This window comes from Oryctolagus cuniculus, chromosome 2, assembly GCF_964237555.1.
Source record: "Oryctolagus cuniculus chromosome 2, mOryCun1.1, whole genome shotgun sequence".
NCBI classification, from domain to species: Eukaryota; Metazoa; Chordata; class Mammalia; order Lagomorpha; family Leporidae; genus Oryctolagus; species Oryctolagus cuniculus.
The window spans coordinates 130091995-130116152 of NC_091433.1; the positions used below are offsets into that span (position 1 = coordinate 130091995).

Below are 24158 nucleotides of genomic sequence, written 5' to 3' on the forward strand. Positions count from 1 at the left end.
TCCACCAATCCCAACTCTGCTACCCACACGCTGAGTACGCTGCTCTCCTCCAATCAGGAGCAGGTCCTACAGTTTATTGGTTGAACTGGAGGCAGCTGTGTAGAAGCTGTTTTTCCCTTCTCAGCGCCATATTGTGGGAGAGCAGATGCATAGAATAAGTCTTAATTCCAGTAACTTAGTCTAGTCCGGGTTGCTCCCCACAACAACAGAAAGCTGGACTGGAAGAGGAGCAACTGGGACAGAATCCGGTGCTCTAACTGGGACTAGAACCTGGGGTGCCGGCGCCGCAGGCAGAGGATTAGCCAGTGAGCCACGGCACCGGCCTCTTCTTGGATTTTTAAAACATTTATGATTCTATTTCCTTGGAGTTGGAGGTGTTTTTGTGACTGGGAGTGCCCTCAGCAGAGCAGTCCTGTCCTTTCTGCTGATGGATAGAGGAGGGGCATTTATGGCCAGGTGAGGATTCTTTTTCCTAATCAGCTCTGTGCATTCCCTTGACTGGGGCAGCCTTATCTGGGGTGGGGGTGGGGGGGGGGAGATCTAGGGAAGACTTGATAAAATTTATGAAAAGAGAGAAAAAAATCAGGGAGGCATTGTTTTCTCTTAAGTGGTATAAACAGGACTTTTTTTTTTTTAAACTCTGGAAGTGTTAGTGTATGACTATGTCAAATTCTGTTCTGTCTTCTGTTCCAACTTTATAAAAAGAAAAATTCCTAACTTACAGAAAAATAGAACTACCATCTAGATTCAATAATTCATTAACATTTTTATCACATTCATTTTATCAATACACATTTTCCCCTCTGTATTTCAAATTAATTTTTATTATATGTTTGGGAGCTTATCAGTTAGTAGTTCTTCTGATTTTCACATTTGCTTTCTTTTGTTTTTAAGATTTTTAAAAATATTTGGATATTTATTTATTTTGAAAGAGTTACTGAGAGAAAGGGAGAGTAGGAGGTGGGGGGAGGCGAGAGAGAGAGATCAATCGATCAATCGATCCATCCATCTTCCATTTACTCCGCAGATGGCTGCAACAGCCAGGGCCAGGCTAAAGCCAGGAGCCAGGTGCCAGAAGCCAGGAGCCAAAGTTTCATCCAGGTCTTTCACATGGGTGGTAGGAGCCTGAACACTTGGGCCATCTTCCACTGCTTTTCCCAGCCATTAGCCGGGAGCTGGATCAGAAGTGGAGCAGCCAGGACATGAACCAGCACCCATATGGGATGTCAGAGCTGCAGGTGGCAACATAACCTGCTAGGCTACAACACCCACCCCAAGATTGATTTATTTATTTGAAAGGCAGAGTTACATAGAGGCCTGCAGGGAGAGAAAGAGGGAAGGAGGAGAGCAGGAGAGTGAGATTCCATCCTTTGATTCATTTCCCAAATAGCTGCAATGGCCAGGGTTGGGCCAGGCTGAAGCAGGAGCTAGGAACTCCATCCAAGTCTCTTAGGTGAGTGGCAGGGGTCCAGATATTTGGGCCATTCTCCTCTGCTTTCACAGGCGCATTAGCAGGGAGCTGGATTGGAAGTGGGACAGCCAGAACTTGAACCAGTGCTTATATATGGAATGCTGGCATCACAGGTGGGAATTTAACTTGCTGTGCCACAACTCCATCTCCTCATATTTGTCTGTGTCAGAAAATGAACCAGTTTTATTACTTATGTTAACATTAATCATGATATAAACAGATTCATATAATTAGACCTTTTAGGAACTTGGAAGGCATAGCCAAAATGAAGAAATAGGAGACTGATAATAATAATTCATGTTAAACTCAAGAGTTGTTGTCAAGAGCTCCAGTATCTCCAAGCTGTGCCCCAGCAAACCAACCCTTCCTACCTTTCATACCTGTCCTATTCTGTCTCCCAAACTTTTCCATCATATGAAAGTACTTAAAATGCTCCTAGACAATGGAATTAAAAGAGAAGTTGATTCTGGTAGGAAGCATTTTTGAAATCTATACATAGGAAAGGGTTTTCAAAAAGTTCATGAAAAATGTGTATTCTGAAAAAGCTGTGCATGGGTTTCAAAATATTTGTTGCACAGAAATAGCCTTATTTTTAATCCCATTATTCAATAGATTACTTGAAATACCCTTGTGTTTTCCTAGGTATGGGGAGGGGTGAGGTAGACAGAAACTAGCAATTACTGTATGGTACTACCTGTATCAATATGAGTGCTCATTTCAGCCTAACGATTTCATTCTATAACAGTGCTCTTACAGATGCTGGTATCCTCATTTTACAGCCAGGGGGAGTGAGGTCCAGATAAATAAGTTGCTCAAAGCCACATACTGCTAGAGGAGGTTATGAAGCTGACTGAATGTGTCCCTGTGTATTTGAATTGAAAGACACAATGTTATTTTCAGGCCACTATGATGATAGTACATTTGAATTAGAAATCTCATGTACAATGATGCTTTTGACATTTTGTAGTTGGATATATTATTTTAGTATGACATGACTGGCAGTCTGAGTGGTACTTGTCAATACTGCTTCTTAGAAAAAATAGTTGGTGGGGGGATGACATTGTGATGCAGCAGGTTAAGCTATGGCCTGCAATACTGACATACTGTATTAGAGCACTGGTTTGTGTCCTGACTGCTCCACTTTTGATTCAGTTCCTTGCTAATGTACAAGAAAGCATCAGAAGAAGATGACCCAAGTGCTTGGGCCCCTGCCACCCATGTGGGAGATTCAGATGGAGTTCCAGAATCTTGTCTTTTGCCTGGCTCAACTCTGGTCATTGCATCCATTTGGGGAATGAACCAGTATATGGAATATATCTCTCTGTCGTTCCTTGTTTCTCTCTGTCACCCTGTATTTCAAATAAGTAAAATAAATCTGGGACTGGTGCTGTGGCATAGTGGATAAAGCCACTGCCTGCAGTGCTGGCATCCCACATGGGTGCTGGTTCAAGTCCTGGCTGTTCCACTTCCGATCAAGCTCTCTACTATGTCCTGGGAAGGCAATAGAAGATGGCCCAAGTCCTTGGGCCCCTGCACCCGTGTGGGAGACCTGGAAGAAGCTCCTGGCTCCTGGCTTCGGATCAGCGCAGCTCCAGCTGTTGCAGTCATTTGGAGAGTGAACCAGCAAATGGAAGATCTCTCTCTCTCTCTCCTTCTGCCTCTCTGAACTCTGCCTTTCAAATAAATAAATAAATCTTAAATAAATAAAATAAATATTAAAAAGAATGAAAAATAGTTGACAGGGTCTCAGGTCCTCTGGAATTTTAGGGTGCTCTGTAGTGCTAATCAGTATAAAACTTGTAGTTATGTGTGTACACTTGCTCATTCTAATAAGCAGTAGGAAGTTACTGGGCAAACCAGCCTCAATACAGCTGAATTTCACCACATCAGCCTTCTTAGAAGAGAGAGTGCCAAACATGGTACCACACCCAGAATCAGCCATAAAAGAACCTAAATCAGGAAATCAAGGAGGAGGGTATGACTCATTTCTGTATCCTGGAGAAAGAGCTGACATGAGGATCTACGGAGAAAACTAAAGCAGAGAATGAGGTTGTACCTTGCTCAGGCTTCTGCCAGACAGCCGTAGGGATCTGGGGAGATTGTTGGTGTTCCTGAAGGATGTATGTTGAAATGTTAATGCTAGTGTGCTAGGCTCATGCACATTCAATGTCCCACTTGTATTTTCACTGGGTATTTATTTCTAAGCAATATGCTTAATTGGATGATTTCCACAAACCATATGCAAAGTTTCTAACCATCACTATCCAGTGAAGTAGGAAGCATTAAGTTACAGGCTGTAAAAGGGAGGGCAGTGCCCACAGTGGTACTTGCCGTCCTGGTTGTTCTAGGCATGGGGTGTTAGGGAGAAGGTCTTTTTAAAAACTGAACCCCTCATCTCAGTGTATGAAAGAATTACTCTAATTGATACTAAATTATATTGAATACAAAATTAACTCAAAAAATATACCATTTTATGTTGGAAAGAATGAGTCCTACAAAGTGGGCCAGGAGACAGCTGGGGGAAGTTCCTGAGGCTGTGACCACAAGCAGTCACTCATGCTACTTCATTTTTACTTCCGTGGTCTCAGGATGGTCTGATTTTCTTCTTTCTTCCTCTTTGTGTTTGCTTGGAAGTCATGACTGTCCCCATGAGCATCGACTTTCCTCAAAGTTTTCCTGCCATTCCCTCTCTTGCTCAGCTGTTTCTTGAGTTTTCATCTCTTCTTCCCTTTGTCCTTTCCTTTCATCATCTCTTTGACTCCTCTTTCTTTCCTTTTAGTTTCTGGCTCAGCAGAGCTTCATGGTTTATTTATAGACTTTTTGTTTGGGCATCTCAGGATCATCGTCCAATACATTTGTAGGTTTTCCTTTTTCTTTCACTGTTATTTTCCCCCTCTTTTGCCATGTGTTCCACATACTCTTTTCCTGTTTGAATGATATACAGGACCATCTTCTTTTGTATCTGACCCAACATGTAAGCTCTGTCCATAGCTTCAAAAGCATTTTGTGCTCTGTGAGCTCATCTTAATTTTTGTTAGGATGCATCAATACGGATAATTGCTGAAATCTTCTTTTTAAATTTTTTCATCTCTCACTTCAGGATCTCTCCAAAGAACCTCAAATGGGTTCAAATTGAAGTAGGAGGAACCAGGACAGGTCAATCTTTTGATTTGGTTTTTGCATGTTGGAACCAATCGCTGGGTTTTCTAACTGGAAATGTTTATTATCTGGCCATTGATAGAAAAAGTTGGCTGACTACTGCTCCAGTTAATTGGCTACTACCTGCAGTGAGAGCCTTGTAAGCAGAGCATCCTGCTGACCACATTGGACGGATTCCATCAGCAAGGAATACATCCTGTTTAAGCCATGGAAATTTTGGACTTGTTTGACACAGTAGCAACATCTCACCCATGCTGACCATTTATCAGGCTGTTTACTGTTTATAGTATTCAAAAAGTTTCCTTGGTTGGAGAGGAAGAAACCCGAGAGAAGCTACTAATGAAGGAAGGAGATTTATTTTGGCTCACAGTTTGGAGGTTCATTTGCCAAGACCGGGTAGGCCCCATTGTTGGACCATCTGGTGAATCTGGAGGATGGTAGTGGCTGAATGTGTGTGAAGGATCATCTGGTTACCAGCAAGCCGAGAGAGAGTGGCTGGTTCCAACTTGGCTTTTGTAACCAACCTTGTGAGAACTGCCTTCCAAGGGCGCTCACCCAGTGACCTAAGGACTTTCCACTGATTGAAATCTCTATTCTCCCAGCACCCCCAACTGAATAAAGTCCTAGGTGAATGGGGAGCCAAGGCACGCCATGTTATATTCAGATCATTTAAAAAAAATATAGGCAATATATTACCTTCTTTTTTTTTTTCTGTTTGTAAAAATAATACATGTTTGTAGTTGTTGAGTCTCTCTGATTGCAAGTAACAGAAACTCAGTGTGAATGAACTTAAACAGGCTGGTGCCGCAGCTCACTAGGCTAATCCTCCACCTGGGGCACTGGTACTCCGGGTTCTAGTCCCGGTTGGAGCGCCAGTTCTGTCCCGGTTGCTCCTCTTCTGGTCCAGCTTTCTCCTGTAGCCTGGGAAGGCAGTGGAGGATGGCCCAAGTGCTTGGGCCCTGCACTTGCATGGGAGACCAGGAGGAAGCACCTGGCTCCTGGCTTCAGATCAGCGTAGCGGCCATTTTGGGGGTGAACCAACGGAAGGAAGACCTTTCTTTCTGTCTCTTTCTCTAACTGTCTAACTTTGCCTGTCCACAAACAAACAAACAAACAAACAAAAGTTTATTAGCTTATATCAATCATCTGAAAACAGAGGATGAAGCTGGTATTAGGTAAGATTTCAACAGGGACTCATGCTGACCAGAAGGTCTCTTCTTTTTCCCAAGTTTTCCTTTTTTTTTCCATCTCTTTTATGGTATTTTCCTGTGTTGTCTTCATCCTGTCCTGAAATAGACAGATTTACCCATGCAGCAGGGAACCCAAAACTAACAATCTAGACTTCCATTGTCGTGTCTGAGGCCAAAGAAGAAAGGCATACTTTTTTTAAATCAACCTTAGTTATTCAAATCCTGGGAAAAGCATCTGATTTCTCACCTGGTAGACAAGATCTAATTCCTGTGTCCCCAGGGACAAGAAATATTATAATTGACCCACATTTGGTCCCTTGTTTATTTTTATTTTTTTGTTTTTTTACTTTTGACAGGCAGAGTTAGACAGTGAGAGAGAGACAGAGAGAAAGGTCTTCCTCTTCCATTGGTTCACCCCCAAAATGGCCGCCATGGCTGGTGTGCTGCGGCCGGCGCGCCGTGCGGATCCGAAGCCAGGAGCCAGGTGTTTTCTCCTGGTCTCTCATGCTGGTGCAGGGCCCAAGCACTTGGGGGAATATCTATATATCTATGTATCGATATATATATATAGAGAGAGAGAGAGAGAGAGAAAAGCATCTTTCTTTTGCTGGCTCACTCTCCAAATGGCCACAATAACCAGAGCTGGGCCAGGCCAAAGCCAGTAGCCTGGGACTCCATCTAGGTCTCCCATTTGGTTAGCAGGAACCCAAGCACTTGTGCCATCTTCCACTGCTTTCCCAGGTGCATTTGCAGGGAGCTGGCTTGTAAGTGGGGCAGCTGGGACTCAAAGCAATGCTCATAGGAGGTGCTGGTGTTGCAGGAAGCAGCTTAACCTGCTGTACCACAACACTGGCCCCTTAACATACCTTTAGTGTATTTAGAAAACACACATGCATATGTATGTTTTTTCATAACTAACATATTTATAATTTACATAATTATATTTTGTATATAGGCAGCAAGTTTTAATATATATATATATATATATTTTTTTTTTTTTGACAGGCAGAGTGGATAGTGAGAGAGAGAGACAGAGAGAAAGATCTTCCTCTTCCATTGGTTCACCCTCTAATGGCTGCCACGGCTGGCGCGCTGCGGCCGGCGCACCGCGCTGATCCGAAGGCAGGAGCCAGGTGCTTCTCCTGGTCTCCCATGCGAGTGCAGGGCCCAAGCACTTGGGCCATCCTCCACTGCCTTCCTGGGCCACAGCAGAGAGCTGGCCTGGAAGAGGGGCAACCGGGACAGAATCCGGCACCCCGACCGGTACTAGAACCCAGTGTGCTGGTGCCACTAGGTGGAGATTAGCCTATTGAGCCGTGGCGCCGGCCAAGTTTTAATATATATGTTTATATAACATGTACTGGTAGCACGCATATACTTTATGATTTATAGAGTGGCAGATAGAAAAATGGATGCAGATGAGATTCCTTGTATACTTAAACCTAGATCATGGCTCTACACACTCGCTTTCTACTTGAGTAGTTTATCTTATCTTTGACTCATTTTCTTTGTATGTGAAATGAAGATAGTGTTAACAACTATCCTGTGCTTTGAGGATGGTTTGAGATTAAGCAAGATTATACCTAAAAAGTGTTTGGGGCAATCCTTTATAACTATTAAACATGGAATACATGTTAATATTATTATTATACAACTTATGTTATTTTTGTACATATTTACTTATTTATGTTGATAATGTAACATTTAGACAGGTGCACATACTTTTTTCCTGCTTAACTAATCTGTTTCTTTGATGTATTGTACTTGTGAACTTTAGCAGTTTTTAGAGAACTAAAAACCTTAAAAATTTTTTTTGGAGTTCATTGGTGTTTTTAACTTTCTTGTGAAACATGGTGTTTTGGGAAAAACCTTACTTCAGTATGATTGTCTTAACCACAATGTGTGATGTTTAAGAAGGAATGGGACATGACTAACAGCAAATCTGAGTCATGATTTACAGCTCTTAGCTTGAATGAATGAGATTAATATAACCCTTTCCTGAATTACAAGGATGACTGTTTGGCATAAGTGGGCTAAAGATTTACCAGGGCCTATAAAATAGCATGTTTTTTCTTCTGTAACTAGTGTAAGGTATGTTGATTCCTACCTGTTAAGGCATCATAGAGTTGATTCTATTCCTCTTGTAGGCAAGTACGTTATTCTAGAAAGCAAATTAAGAGGTTGAGTCCTGGTTCTCTGAACCTGTGAAATGGAGATGATAGACATACTACCACTATTTTGTTTATATTTCATAATTGTCATATTTTTTAAAGATTTATTTATTCAAAAGTCAGAGTTGCACAGAGAGAGGTGAGTCAGAGAGAGAGAGAGAGGTCCTCCATCCGATGGTTCACTCCCCAATTGGCCACAATAGCCGGAGCTGCGCCGATCCGAAGCCAGGAGCTACTTCTGGGTCTCCCATGCGGGTGCAGGGGCCCAAGGACTTGGGCCATCCTCCACTGCTTTCCCAGGCCATAGCAGAGAGCTGGATCAGAAGTAGAGCAAACAGGTCTAGAACCAGTGCCCATATGGGATGCCGGCGCTTCAGGCTAGGGTGTTAACTCGCTGTGCCACAGTGCTGGCCCCATAATTGTCTTATCTTGTTGGTGGACTGCTCATTTTTTAATTACATAAAGTCCTTTTCCCCTGGAACCTATTTTTGTCTTTAAGATTATCCAATTCTAGCTTTATTTTGGTTTGTCCAGTTAATCTTTTTTTGAAAGTTTATTATTTATTTGAGAGTCAAAGAGTGGGAGTTGGAAGGGGGAAGGGGGTAGACAGAGAGAGAGAGGGAGAGGGAGAAAGAAAGAGAGAGGGAGAGGTATCTTTTATCAGCTCTTCCACTTCTCAAATTCTTACAACAGCTGGGGCTGAGCTAGGCTGAAACAAGAAGCTAGGAACTCTATTCAGGTCTCCCATGTAGGTGGCAGAGACCCAATCACTCGAACCACTATCTGCTGCCTTGTGGGGTACTCGTTAGCAGGAAGCTGGACTGGAAGCAGAGGTGGACTCAATCCCAGGCATTCTGATATGGGATATGTGTATCCCAAGAGTCCACTTAACCAGGTGTACCACAATACCTGCTCCATATCTACTTAATCGTCTGGTTACTGTTTGGTTAGAATATCTGTTTCTGTCCTTTCAGTTTCGACCCATTTGTATCCTTGCATTTAAAGGGATCTTTTACAGATAGAATATAGTTGGATATGTTGTTATTTCTTAAAACATCTCTCTTTTTTAGAAATCTTTTATTTAATAAATATAAATTTCTTAGGTATAGCTTTTGGAATATAGCAGTTCTTCCCTCCATACCCGCCCTCCCATCCCAACTCCTGTCCCACCTCCTACTCCCTCTCCCATCCCATTATTCATTAAGATTCATTTTTTTAAAAAAGATTTTATTTATTTATTTGAAAGGTAGAGTTACAGACAGTTAGAGGGAGAGACAGAGAGAAAGGTCTTCCTTCCATTGGTTCACTCCCCAGATGGCTGCAATGGTCAGAGCTGTGCTGATCTGAAGCCAGGAGCCAGGTGCTTCTTCCTGGTCTCCCATGTTGGTGCAGGGATTTGGGCTATCTTCTACTGCTTTCTCAGGCCATAGCAGAGAGAAGGATTGGAAGAGGAGCAGCTGGGACTAGAACCGGCACCCATGTGGAATGCCAGTGCTGCAGGCGGAGGATTAACCTGCACCACAGAGCTGGCCCCTAAGATTAATTTTAATTATCTTTATATATAGAAGATCAACTCTTTACTAAGTAAAGATTTCAACAGTTTGCACCCACACAGACACACAAAGTAATCCCATAAGTTTTGATATGTTTTGTTGTCATCTTCATTTGTTTCCAGAAATTTTTATTTCTCTTTTGATTTCTTCTATGACCCACTGTTCATTCAGGAGCATGTTGTTCAGTCTCCATGTGTTTGCATATGTTCTAGAGATTCCTGAGTTGCTGATTTCCAGCTTCATTGCATTGTGGTTTGAGAAGATGCATGGTATGATTTTGATTTTTTTGAATTTGCTGAGTCTTGTTATATGGCCTAGCATGTGGTCAATCCTAAAGAAAGTTCCTTGCATGAGTGAGAACAATGTGTATTCTGCAACTGTAAAATGAAAAGTTCTGTAGATACCTGTTAGGTCTATTTGGCCTATAGTGGTGATTAACTGCTGTTTCCTTGCAGATTTTCTGTCTGATTGATCTGTCCATTGCTGAATGTGGGGTACTGAAATCTCCAATTACTATTGTTTTTGATTCTGTGTCTCCCTTTAGATTTCTTAACATTTCTTTTAAATAGCCAGCTGCCCTGTGATTAGGTGCATATACGTTTATAATAGTCACCTATTTCTGTTGGATTGATCTTTTAATCATTACATAGTGTCCTTCTTTGTCTTTTTTAACAGTTTTTGTGTTAAAATCTATTTTGTCTGATATTAGAAGGGCTACACCAGCTCTTTTTTGTTTTCTGTTAGCATGGAATATCTTTTTCCATCCTTTCACTTTCAGTCTGCATGCATCTTTGTTGGTGAGATGTGTTTCTTGTAGGCAGCAAATAGATGGGTTTTGTTTTTTAATCCATTCAGCCAGTCTTTTAACTGGAGAGTTAAGGCTATTTACATTCAAGGTCACTATTGATAAGTAACGACTTTGCCCTTCCATTTTCCCATAAATATTCCCTTTTTTACTTTGGATTTCCTTTGTACTTTTACCTGGAGCTTTCCTTCCTTTACTTTCTTCTTAGTGATGACCATGTTTTTGTGTTTCTGTGTGCAGCACATCCTTAAGCATCTTCTGCAGGGCTGGACAGGTGGTGACAGATTCTTTCAGTTTCTGTTTTTCATGGAAGGTCTTTATTTCACCTTTGTTCATTAATGAGAACTTTGCAGGGTGTAGTATTCTGAGCTGACAGGTTTTTTTTTTTCCCTTAAGACTTGGATTATCTCACCATTCTCTCCTAGCCTGTAGGGTTTCTGATGAGAAGTCTGCTATAAGCCTAATAGGAGATCCTCTGAAAGTAATCTGGCCTTTCTCTCATGCACATTTTAGAATCTTTTCTTTAGGTTTTACTGTGGAGAGTTTGACTACAATGTGTTGTGGTGAAGATCTTTTCTGGTCATGTCTATTAGGAGTTCTATATGCTTCCTATACTTGGATACCCCTTACTGTCTCCAGATTGGAGGAATTTTCCATTATTATTTCACTAAAAAGGCCTTCTAATCCTTTTCCTTTCCATGCCTTCAGGAACTCGTAGAACCTATATGCTGGGTTATTTGATAGTATCCTGTAGATTCCCAACAGTGTTTTTTAGTTTTCTAATTTCTTCTTGTGTTTGGTCTGACTGTATAATTTCCTGTGCTTTGTCTTTTAAATCGGATATTCTTTCTTCTGCTTAACCGATTCTGTTGTTACGGCTCTTTACTGTATTTTTTATTTGTTCTATTGAATTCTTCATTTCCAAGATTTCATTTGATTTCTCTTTAAGATCTCAATTTTGTAGGAGAAATTTTCTTTCATGTTATGCATGGATTTTATTAGTGCATGCATTTGCTTCTGATTACTTATAAGTAATCCTATGATCATTTTCTTGAGTTCCATTTCTGGCATTTCTTCAATCTTCACAATCTAGTATTGAGGTGTTACGTTCTTTTGAGGGTGTCATGTTGTCTTCCTTGTTCTTGTTTCTTGGATTGTTGTGTTTGTTGTTTAGCATTTGCGGGGATATTCATTGGTTTCTTTGATTTTTTTCCTGTGGCTGCTTTTATCTTTGGACTATGATTGGATTAGTAGAGTATCTGCTTTCAGGGAATAACTAGAGGTGTGTTGTTGAAATGGCCAGGGTGCTCTGTTCAGTGCTCCAGGGTAAAGGGTGTATCGGAGGGTGTGTCTGAGGTGACACACCCTGGTTTGGTGTGGTAAATCTCTCTTTTTTAATTAGAGAGGAAGCTTCTTCTTGTCTGTTGATCTAGACTCAGCTGAGCTCCTCTCTTCAAAGGAGACCAGTGCCTGGGTGCTGGCTCCAGTGATATTATTCATCCCTTCTGCTACAAGGACCACACAAAGATCCTGTGCAGTCCTCAGTATAAGCAAAGATTCCCTAGCAATGTCTCTTACCAGGTAACCAGGGAGCCCTGATCATGTGGAGCCTCCCATAGTGACTGCCCAATGTCCCAGCCATACTCTGAGTCATCGCCCGCAGCCTCAGTGTTTTCACAGTTCTGGCTCACAAGCCTCCTACAGTCATGAGCACCAGACTTGGGAGTCTCCTCTTGGCTTTTTGCTGGTCGTGGACATGAGCTGGCACAAAATGGCACCTGCTCTCTGTCAGCTTGCTACAGCACACCTTTGCAGGATTACTGGGGAGGGAGAAAACATACCCCCCCTTATTTCTCCTCTAGTTTGGTGGGTACACTATCCCTTATGGGGCTTCAAGCTAGATTCCCTCTAGGCTCTTTCTGCAGCTTTTTCCACAGTGGCTTAGGCTGCTGCAGTCTGGTCTCACCTTGCTGTCCGATGCTGGTGTGGAGGCTCTCAGCTGGTAGGGTCCTAAGTTGTGTGTATCTTTGCCCTCCACGTAGGTCCACTGTGTTCCTCCAGTTTATGTAGAGTTTCCTCTGCTGTTTGCTCCCCGGTTCTTCCCTGAGAGTACACACTTTCCACTTTTTAAAAACTATTTTCTCCTAGACTTGAGTAGCGAGTCTACTCCACCTGTTAGGCATTTTTTGATCTTCATCACTAACTTCTTTAGGGTTATTTTGAATCTCTCTCCTTTTCTTTTACTGTATATTTTAACTTATTTTCTTAGTGATTACCATGGGGGTTACAACAAAAGTGTTAATTCATGACTGGCATCTGAAGTGGAGATAATCTTGTGGAACCCTTAGGAGTTACAACACTGTCAGAATAGAATTGAATTGTGGGACACCAGTAGATATCAGGGAATTATTGCTAGAAAAGACACTGCAGAGTTGGTGTCAGGAGGAGAAAGAACCTGTCATAGGTTATTACAAATAAAGCTGCTGTGAACCTTCGTGTTTAGGTTTTATATAGTTTTTTCAACATAAGTTGTCATTTCTCTTGGCTAAATGCCAAGGGTACAGTTGTTGGATTGCCTGGTTGGTACTTGCTTTGTCTTAAAAAAATAGTTTATTTTATTAAGAAACTAGCAGTTGTTTGTCCAAGTGGCAATATTGTTTTATATTCATATCGGTAAGGTATGAGTGGTCCATCCTCACCAGTAGTTTGGTGTTGTTATTGCTTTTTTATTTTAGCTTTTCTGGTGCATGGTGACATGTAATATTGTTTATTATGATTAGATTTTAATGTCTTATACATATTATTGTGTTCTACAGAATAACCAGTTTATAATTTATACTACTTCTGTGTTTTCCTGTTTTTGCCTGTTTATAATTTTTCAGGGTGACCTGTTGCCCCCTTAAAGATCATAGCTATGCACTTTCTTATGAAACTGGGTGTGATTATTTGATATTATATAATGAAATATATCAGCATTTGAAGAATCTGTATAATCCAGTAAACTAATATTTTTCAAATGAACAAAGACTGATGTTATGAAATCATTTAAAATTCATTCAAAATATAAGACACACTCATGACTCTTAAAGAGTACAAAAAGTTTACTTGGTGTGGTTTTATATTCCATACTGTAACTTACCTTTAAGAAAGTATCATTTGGGCAGGCATTTGGCAAGACCTTAGGTTGCTGTTTGGTACACCTACATCCTGTATCAGAGTGCCTGGTTCAAGTCTCAGCTCCTCTGCTTTTGTTTTTTATTTATCTGAAAGGCAGAGTTACAGAGATAGAGGGAGAGAGATCTTCTATCTGCTGGTTCACTCCTTAAATGGCTGCAATAGGCAGGACAAAGCCAGGAACCTGGAGCTTCTTCTGGATCTCCCATGTTGGGTACAGGGGCCGAAGCACCTGGGTCATCTTCTGCTGCTTCCCCAGGTGTATTAGCAGGGAGCTGGATTGGAAATGGAGCAGTGGAGTCTCAAACCAGTGCCCATATGGGATGACAGTGTTGCAGGCAGTGGCTTTGTCTGCTACAGCATGGTGCTGGCTCTGCTCCTCTGCTTCTGATCCAGCTTCATGCTAATGTGTACCCAGGAGGCAGCAGATGACGGCTCTAGTACTTACGTCTCTGCTACCATTGTGGGGTACCAGAATTGAGTACTGGGCTCCTGGCTTTGGCCTGGCTGTTGTGAGTAGTGAACCAATGGATGGAAGATTTCTCTCCATCTGTCTCTGTCTCTCTGCCTTTCAAATAAAATGAAAAATGAATAAATACAAAAAATGTACCACCTATCAAGTTTTGAGATTATGTCAAAGAAAAAAACATATAGTATTATCTATAAAGGTTTTTTTTTTAACTTTTATTTAATGAATATAGATTTCCAAAGTACAGCTTATGGACTACATTGGTTTCCCCCACCCCCTCCATGACTTCCCTCCCACCCGCAACCCTCCCCTTTCCCGCTCTCTCTCCCCTTCCATTCATATCAAGATTCATTTTCAGTTTTCTATATATACAGAAGATCAGTTTAGTATACATTAAGTAAAGATTTCAACAGTTTGCACCCACATAGAAACACAAAGTGAAATATACTGTTTGAGTACTCGTTATAGCATTAAATCTCAATGTACAGCACATTAAAGACAGAGATCCTACATGAGGAGTAAGTGCACAGTGACTCCTGTTGTTGACTTTACAAATTGACACTCCTGTGTATGGCATCAGTAATCTCTCTATGCTCCAGTCATGAGTTTCCAAGGCTATGGAAGCCCTCTGAGTTCTCTGACTCTTATCTTGTTTAGACAAGGTCATAGTCAAAGTGGAGGTTCTCTCCTCCCTTCAGAGAAAGGTACCTCCTTCTTTGAAGACCCGTTCTTTCCACTGGGATCTCACTCACAGAGATCTTTCATTTAGGGTTTTTTTTTTTTTTTTTTTTTTTTTTTTTTTTTTTTTTGCCAGAGTGTCTTGGCTTTCCATGCCTGAAATACTCTCATGGGCTTTTCAGCCAGATCCGAATGCCTTTAGGGCTGATTCTGAGGCCAGAGTGCTGTTTAGGACATCTGCCATTCTATGAGTCTGCTGTGTATCTCGCTTCCCATGTTGGTTCGCTCTCCCCTTTATTCATTCTATCGGTTAGTATTAGCAGGTACTAGACTTGTTTATGTGACCCCTTTGACTCTTAGTCCTTTCATTATGATCAATTGTGAACTGAAATTGATCACTTGGACTAATGAGATGGCATTGGTACATGCCACCTTGATGGGATTGAATTGGAATCCCCTGGTATGTTTCTAACTCTACCATTTGGGGCAAGTCAGCTTGAGCATGTCCCAAGTTGTACATCTCTTCCCTCTCTTATTCCCACTCTTATGTTTAACAGGGATCACATTTCAGTTAAATTTCAACACTTAAGAATAACTGTGTATTAATTACAGAATTAAACTAGTCATATTAAGTAGAACAGACAAAAAAAATACTAAGAGGGATAATGTATTAAGTTGTTCATTAACAGTCAGGGCTATGCTGATCAAGTCACCATTTCTCATAGTGTCGATTTCACTTCAACAGGTTTCCTTTTTGGTGTTCAGTCAGTTGTCACCGATCAGGGAGAACATATGATCTTTGTCCCTTTGGGACTGGCTTATTTCACTCAGCATGATGTGTTCCAGATTCCTCCATTTTGTTGCAAATGACTGGATTTCATTGTTTCTTACTGCGGTATAGTATTCTAAAGAGTACATATCCCATAATTTCTTTATCCAGTCTACTGTTGATGGGCGTTTAGGTTGGTTCCAGGTCTTGGGTATTGTGATCTATAAAGGTTTTAAAAATACTTTCTACTTTTCCAAGTATATTTGTGTGATGTTGGATTTTCTTTATATATTTTTACCAAAACCATATATAGTGCTAGATAGAACATAAAAGGAGTTAGTTACAAAATCCAGCTTCTTCTGTTAAGCCAGACATTGAAGAGACTTGCACAAATGTGAAACAAACTTTTCTAATTTTTTTATATTTCAGAATATATATTAGTTTTTCATAAAATATATTCTTTAACCTATAATGGGTTTATTATTAATTTGAAATGACACTTTCAAATTTCTCGGTATTCAATTTCTTTTTTCCCAGCTTTATTGCAGTCTAGTTGACAAACAAAAATTGTATATATTTAAAATATATATCGTGATATTTTCTGTGTGTGTACATTGTAAAGTGATTACCACAATCAAGCTAATTAATGTATCTGTCATTACACATACTTATTGTATTATTATTATTATTATTATTATTAATATTTTGTAGCATGAATTTGTAAGGTCTACTCTTGGGGCCTGCTGTTTGACTTGGTTGTTAAGGCACTCCATATTGGAGTGCTTGGATTTGAATCCTGGCTGTGTTCCTAATTCTAATTTCCTGCTAATGCAGACCCTGGGAAGCAGCAGGTCATGGTTCAAGTAGTTGGGTGGCTGTCATCCACATGGGAGATCTGAATAGAATTCCTGGCTCCTGGCTTTGTCCTGGTCCAGACCTGACTGTTACAGGCATGTGGGAAGTGAACCAGCAGATACAATGTCTATCTCTCTGCCCCTCAAATAGATTAATAAAGAAATTCACTTTCTTAGCAAAATTCAACTATATAATACAGTATTATTAACGTTTGTAGCCGTCAGTTTCTTTAGGATGTTTGCTTTGAAATCTTTGTCATGCAGTTCATAGATCTCCATTTCTTTATGGTTGCTTACTGGTGCTTCATTTTGTTCCTTTGGTTTTTCTGTTTGTGATCCTTGTGGCTTTGCTTTGGTTCCTGTGCATTTGAAGGTGTCTCTTCAGTCTTTGGAGGTTGACTTCTGCAGGCAAAGCAGCCATTACTTAGCCCACTGTGGTGGGGTGCCTGGATAGGCTTGTCCTCAGGTATGCTGGCCTGGTTCTGGGTCAGCAGTTGGACATGCTTGGCACCTGGATTCATAGGATTAGTCCTGGTATGTGGGTCTGTTGGTATAGGCCTGGCTCCTGCATTTGTGGGAATTTACCTGGAGCCAAGATCCACAGGGTTGAATCTGGTGCCTGGATCCTTGGAGGCCGACCAGGTGCTGGAGTGGGCTTTGTGCCTGAGTCTGTGGTGGTTGGCCTGGCACTGGGGTCTGCTTGCAGAGTTTGGTGACTGCAAGTGGACCTGGAGCCTGGAGTCTTGCTGCACAGGGGCTGACTGGTGCTGGCTCAGGCTTGGTGTGGGTGTGGGCTTGGAGCCAGAGTCTGCAGGAGCAGGCCTGAAACTGGGTTCTGTGGAGGCTGACCTGGAGTCTGGATCTGTGGGGGAAGGCCTGGAGCCATGGGCCACAGCACTTATCTTGGTATTGAGCTGGACCTGGAGCCAGAGCTGAAGGAGCTGGCCTGGCACCGAGGTTCAGTGGCATAGGCCTGGTGCTGGTGGCCCAGCGAAGTTAGGCACTCACTTTACTCTCCTTTCCCTATATGAAAGGTGTTTCTCTCTTGAGGGGGAAGGGGATTCCAGTAAGATGACACTGCCCTCTGTACCCCCTTTAGTGTACCTTCATATGTCTGCTTCATCCAGCTGCTGGAGGTATTTGTGAATGGTGTTCAAACTGATGTTTCTGTGGGATGAATGTTCAAAAATCCTATTCTGCCCTTCTGTGCTGCCATTCCTCAGTTTTAATTTCCAAGACATTAAGTGTTGGTATATAATCCATATAAGCAGAAAGTTCCTTGGCTTGTCAATAATTTTTTTTAAAGACTTTATTTATTTATTTGAGAGATAGAGTTAACAGACAAAGGGAGAAACAAAGAGAAAGTCTTCGTCTGCTGGTTTACTCTCCAAATGGCTGCAGTTGCCAGAGCTGGGCCAATCGAAAGCCAGGAGCCAGGAGCTTCTTCCAGGTCTCCCACATGGGTGCAGAGGCCCAAGCACTTGGGCCATCTTCCACTGATTTCCCAGGCCATAAACAGAGAGCTGGATCAGAAGAGGAGTAGCTGAGGCATGAACTAGCAGCTATATGGGATGCTGGTGTCACAGGTGGAGGTTTAGCCTACTATCCTACAGCGCTAGCCCCTCATCACTAATTTTTAAAGTGTAAAGTGGTCCTGTGATTAGAATGTTTGAGAACTAATAGTTGAGATGAAAGGAAAGAAAGGAGATGTGGCAACAAAATGTTGATCTTGGCCTTGAAACTTCTCAGGAGGAAATATTAAATGCACTTAAAAATATATCGGGACAATGGGATTTGGACTGAGGTTAGGATTATAATTGTACCAATATTGACTTTTTGATTTAGTGATGGTTTCATAACTTTATAAGAGACATGAACTATACACTGCAGTTTTTAGGATTTGAAATTTACTTACAGAAAGTTTAGAAACTTGAACATATGCATATATGTTTGGAAGAATAATAAAAATATGGCAAACATAAATTGCTGAATTCTACACAAAGGTTATATGGGAGGTCTCTGCAATGTGAAATTGTTTAATAATAAAATTTCAAAAATTTAAAGTGATATGAGCATATTAGAAGCAAGTTTTATAGTTGGTTGGTGTTTTATTGTATTGTGTATGAAAGATTGGAGTTTTTGCCACTTTTCCAAGTAAACTCTTTGTGCTTTGCTGCCCCCAAGTGGCTTTTATGCCCAACAGCAGTTCATTCTGCAAGTAACTAATCTGGGAATCAAAAGCACTGTACTAATTTAAAAACAGTTCATAACTTACAGAAAGTTTTTTTAAAAAACTGTCAAATAAAATAATTTTCCTGGAGGTATTTCTATGAAACCATATCTCATAGTCTCTTTTCTTTCATTTAAAAATGTAGTTTTGGTCTTGTAGTTCCTTTGTGTTATATCTTCAGTACATGCTTTTTTTTAGCCTCCCATTTGTACAATAACTAATATTTATTGGTTTTTCAGTCAAGGGCAAGAATAAATCTTGTGTATTATTCCTTCTTACCTCTAAATATTATAGTTTTATCTTAGTGTTTTATTGTGTAGTCACAAATACTTGACTTACCTAGAATATCTCACTTGCAATTCTCAAATTTGTTGTAAATTTGCATGAATTTATTTGTCAAGAAAACCTGATAGGAGTTGCCATGAGATATTGATGCCTTTATATTAATATTTACCAGGCCGGCGCTGTGGCATAGTGAGTAAAGCTGCTGCCTGCGGTGCCGGCATCCCATATGGGGTGCCGGTTCGAGACCCGGCTGTTCCACTTCTGATCCAGCTCTCTGTATTGGTCTGAGAAAGCAGTCGTTGGGCCCCTGCATCTGAATAGGAGGCCTGGAAGCAGCTCCTGGATCTTGGCTTCAGATTGGCGCACCTGCGGCCATTGTGGCCATTTAGGGAGTGAACCAGTGGATGGAAGTGGAAGACCCCCCCCTTTCTCTCTCTCTCTCTCTCTCTCTCTCTCTCTCTCTGCCTCTTCTTTCTCTAACTCTGACTTTTAAATAAATAAATAAATCTTTAAAAAATTTACCACTTTTGTGAATAGTCCTACATTTTGCTACAGTAGTACTGGAGTACATAATTTGATTATGGAACATTTCTTAGTATCTTACTGATGATGTTACAAAGTGAGTGACGAATGTGCACTACATTTGTTTGTAAAAGTCTGTGTAATTTTTTTTTTTTTTTGACAGGCAGAGTGGACAGTGAGAGAGAGAGAGACAGAGAGAAAGGTCTTCCTTTGCCATTGGTTCACCCTCCAATGGCTGCTGGTGCACTGCGGCTGGTCCGAAGCCAGGAGCCAGGTGCTTCTCCTGGTCTCCCATGCAGGTGCAGGGCCCAAGGATTTGGACCATCCTCCACTGCACTCCTGGGCCACAGCAGAGAGCTGGCCTGGAAGAGGGGCAATTGGGACAGAATCTGGTGCCCCGACCGCCACTAGAACCCGTGTGCTGGCGCCTCAGGCGGAGGATTAGCCTATTGAGCTGTGGTGCCGGTGTAATTTGGTATTATGAGACATTTTTGCCCTAAGGATTTTAGATTAGGGATTTTAGACATCTACTTGATTTCTTAGCTTTGACTCCCAGTTATTGGTTATAAATCAATCCAGTAGCCTTTTGTACTTTCCTCTCTGATTTCTGTTAGCTGTGTAACATTTATGTACTGTTTTTAAAAAAGATATATTCATTTATTTGAAAGGCAGAGTTCCGAGTACCAGAGGAAGAAAAAGAGAGATAGGAGAGAGGGAGAGGAAGAGAGTTATCTTTCATCAATTGGTTCACTCCCTAAATGGCCAAAAAAGGTCTTGGCCAGACTGAAGCCAGGACCCGAGGATTCCCTTCTGGTCTCCCATGTGGATTCCAGGGACCCAAGCACTTGGGCCATCTTCTGCTGCCTGCCCAGGTGCATTAGCAGGGAGCTAGATCAGAAGTGGAGCAGCCAGGATGTGAATTGTTGCTCTGATATGGGATGTTGCTGTTGCAAGAGGTGGCAACCCACTGTGCCACAATGCTGGCCCCTTTATATACAATTTGTATGTATGTAAATATTTTGTCACTCCTTAAATTTTTTTAAAAAATTTTTTTATTACTTTTAAAAACTTATTTGAGTGACAGTTATATATAAGGAGAAAAAAAAAAAAAAAAGGACAGAGAGTTCCTATTGGCTAGTTCAATCCCCAGATGCTAGCATGGCTGAGGCTGAGCCAGGGTTGAAACCAGGAGCTAAGGACTCACCCCATGTTGATAGCAGGAACTCAGTACTTGAGCTATCACCAGCTGCCTCCTAGTATCTGCATTGGTGGGAAACTGGAGTCAGGAGTTGGAGCTGGGAACTGAACCTAGGTTCTTCAACATGGGACGTAGACTAACTGTTCCTCAGTTTTATCATTCTTAGTCTGATCTTGTTTCTGTTTTAGAGTTGCAGTTAAATATATTCATTCTTCACTGCCAGGGTTTTTTGCTGGTTTGCTTTGCCATCGACTTTGGTCAAGTTCCTTCTACAGTAGTTGCCTTAAGAAAGATGTGTGGCCGGCCCCGCGGCTCAATAGGCTAATCCTCCGCCTGCAGCGCCGGCACACCGGGTTCTAGTGGCGGTCGGGGCGCCAGATTCTGTCCTGATTGCCCCTCTTCCAGGCCAGCTCTCTGCTGTGGCCCGGGAGTGCAGTGGAGGATGGCCCAAGTGCTTGGGCCCTGCACCCGCATGGGAGACCAGGAGAAGCACCTGGCTCCTGCCTTCGGATCAGCGCGGTGCACCTGCCGCAGCGTGCCGGCCGTGGCGGCCATTGGAGGGTGAACCAACGGCAAAAGGATGACGTTTCTCTCTCTCTCTCTCTCTCCCACGTCCACTCTGCCTGTCAAAAAAAAAAAAAAAAAAAAGTGTGTAAATAGAGATTTTTGAGTTTTTGTGTATTCAGATTGGGGCTTCTGAAGGCTTTTTGTTCAAAGAAAAGCTTGGTTGAAATTAAAATTTTTGGTTCATATTTTATTCCCTTGAATTATCTTGTCTTTTGGTGTTTAGTGTTGTAAAGAAGGCTGATGCCTGCAGATATATTTTTTTCCCCACTAGTGCTTATTCTTTTTATGGCTGCCAGTGATTCATTTTTTTAAATTACTCATTAGGAATTACTCTAAGGATTTCAGCAATTCCGGTGTCTCAGTAGAGTCTAACAAAAATAGATACATTTATCACTATGTTGACACTGCTAGGACCATATACTTTAGACATTTTCATTTCCTGTCTCCTGTCTCTAAAGCTATTGCGATCAGGAATTTTAATTTTACCTGTAATGTAGTCCCCACAAAGTAGTATCCTTATGATTTTGGAGGGCCAACATTCGTTTACAGTTAATCTTTTGTTTGCTATTTCATTTCCTCTTATGTCTCTGTGCTTTGTTCTGCTATATTTTATTTTTGTTGAATTCCCCTTAGAACTTCCATTAGTGTGGGCCTACTGCTGCAAGATCTCTAATTTGTTTTGTTTGTATGAAAAATGTCTCTGTTTCACCTTAGTTATTCAAAAATTATGGTATATACACATAACATAAATTTACCATTTCGTTCATTTTTAAGTGTACAGATCAGTGGCCTTAGTGTATTCCCATTCCTGTGAAACTTTTACCATCATCCATCTCCAGGACTTTTCTACTGTTCCCAAACTGAATCTCTCACTTATTAAACAATAACACCCATTTCCTCATCCCACAGCCTCTGGCAGGCAAGCACTATTCTACTTTCTGTCTCTGTCTAGCAGACTCATGTAAGTAGAGTAATGTAATATTTGTCTTCTTATGATGGGCTTATTTCCCTTAGCATATATCTTCAGTGTACTTTGTTGTAACATGTTGTCAGAACTTTGTTTCTTTTTTATTTTTCATTTATATAAAGGCAACAAGTTTCATGTATATGTCTTATGTAGTTTTAAGAGCATAATGACACTTTCCATCCTATGCTCCCTTCCCTCCTCTCCCTCAATTTCACCCTCTTTCCTCCTTCCTTTCTTATTTTTCTTTTAATTTTGAGTCAAGGCACCTTGATAGAGTGAGAGGTGGGGAGTGCTTCATGGGCCTAAGTGGACACTCTGCCCCCTACCAACTTTCCAGGCCAGACTCAAAGTCATTGGGGATCATGGATTTATCCCTCCAATAAAATCTCCTAGTCATCGGGGTGAGCCTCAGCATTTTTAATAAGGCTTACTAAGGCCTCTCCAAGCCTTTTAAGATGGTGCTTCCTCCCTGGTGGTCACCAGTGCCTTTGTGGGGTGAGAGGAGGAATGCGGTGTGGTCTCCTTTCATAGGGCTAGGTGGGCACCCTGCCTGCTGCTAGCACTTCAGGCCAGACTCAAAGTCAGTGGAGACACAAGGGTCTTCCTCAGGCAGAATCACCAGTGGCATAGGCTGCCACAGGTACCTGTCACCTGACTCCAAGGTGATGGTATCCCCTTCAGCCTAGAACTTTCTTTCTTAAGGCTAAATAGTATTCCCCTGTGTATGTACCACATTATGTTTATCCATTTATCTTATGATGAATATTATACTGCTTCTTCCTTTTAGCTCTTATATATAAGGTAGCTATAAATATGGCTGCATAAACATTTCCAGTCTCAGCTTTTAATTCTTTTGGCTGTAGACCCAGAATTGGAATTGCTGGATCATATGATACTTCAGTTTTAATGCTTTGAGTAACTATCATACTGTTTTCAATAGCAGCTGTATTCTGTTTTACGTTCTTTGCTTTAAGTTTTAAAGGGCATGGACATTTTTGATTAGTGTTCTAATTCTAACTGGCAGTTCATTTTTTTGGCACCTTAAAGTATCATTCAGATGTCCTTTGGCATGTTTTCTGTTTTAAAAAAGTCAATCTCTGGGGCGGGCCACCTGCAGTGCCAGCATTCCTTATGGACACTGGTTTGAGTCCCGGCTGTTCCACTTCCAATACAGCTCCCTGATAATGGCTTGGGAAGGGCAGCAGAAGATGGCCCAAGTGCTTAGACCCCTGCTACCCATGTAGAGACTTGGATCAAGCTCCTGGCTTTTGGCTTTGGCATGGTTTATCCCTGGATGCTGTGGCCACTTAGGGAGTGAATCAACAGATGGAACCTATCTCTCTGTCTTTCACTCTGTAACTGTGACTTTCAAATAAATAAATAAAATCTTTTTAAAAAGTCAGTCTCGCTTAGTCTTATTGTTATTCCTTTGAGAGTAATGTGATTTTTCCTGAAACAGATTATATTTTTTTCCTTTTTTTTTTTTTTGGTTTTCAGTAGTTTTTAAAAATGTTTACTTATTTTGTTTATTTGAAAAGCAGAGTGACCGATAGATAGATAGGTAGATGCTGAGAGATCATCTGTCTACTAGTTCATTCCCTATTAGATAGGCCCAGGCCTAAGTCAGGAGCCTGGAACTCCATCTGGGTCTCCCATGAAGGTGGCAGGGGCTCAAGCACTTGGACCATCACCTGCTGCCTCTCAGGATGCTTTGGTAGGAAGCTAGAGTAGAAGCAGAGGAGCCAGAACTTGAACCTGCAGTCTGTTATGGGATGCAGGTATCTCAAGTGGCTACACCACAGTGCCAGCCCCTGGTTTTCAGCAGCTTTATTATCATCTACATAGGTATAGTTTTCTTTTTGTCTTTTGTCTTGCTTCAGGTTTTAGGGCTTAAGACTATAGATTGATATCTTTAGTTTGGGGAAATATTTAGCTATGATATCTTTGAATGAAACTTTGGCCCCATTACACAAAGATTAAGCCTCTTTCAGGAGAGTCACTAATTCAAAACTGTTTTCATAATACCAGCAAGATATTATTTGCTCTTTTTACTCATGTTTTCACTGGAGAATATAGTGGGGCTTCCCAGAGGCCAT

The 24158-nt window shown here is 41.4% G+C and overlaps 1 protein-coding gene and 1 pseudogene across 4 annotated transcripts in view; one reads left to right on the top strand and one right to left on the bottom strand.

The window, feature by feature from the left end:
- The window catches only part of EXOC6B (exocyst complex component 6B), a 738880-nt gene that overhangs the window by 108448 nt on the left and 606274 nt on the right, over window positions 1-24158 (top strand). The window lies entirely within an intron of this gene.
- LOC103347726 (dnaJ homolog subfamily C member 8 pseudogene) overlaps window positions 4042-24158 on the bottom strand; it is a 40568-nt pseudogene continuing 20451 nt past the window's right edge.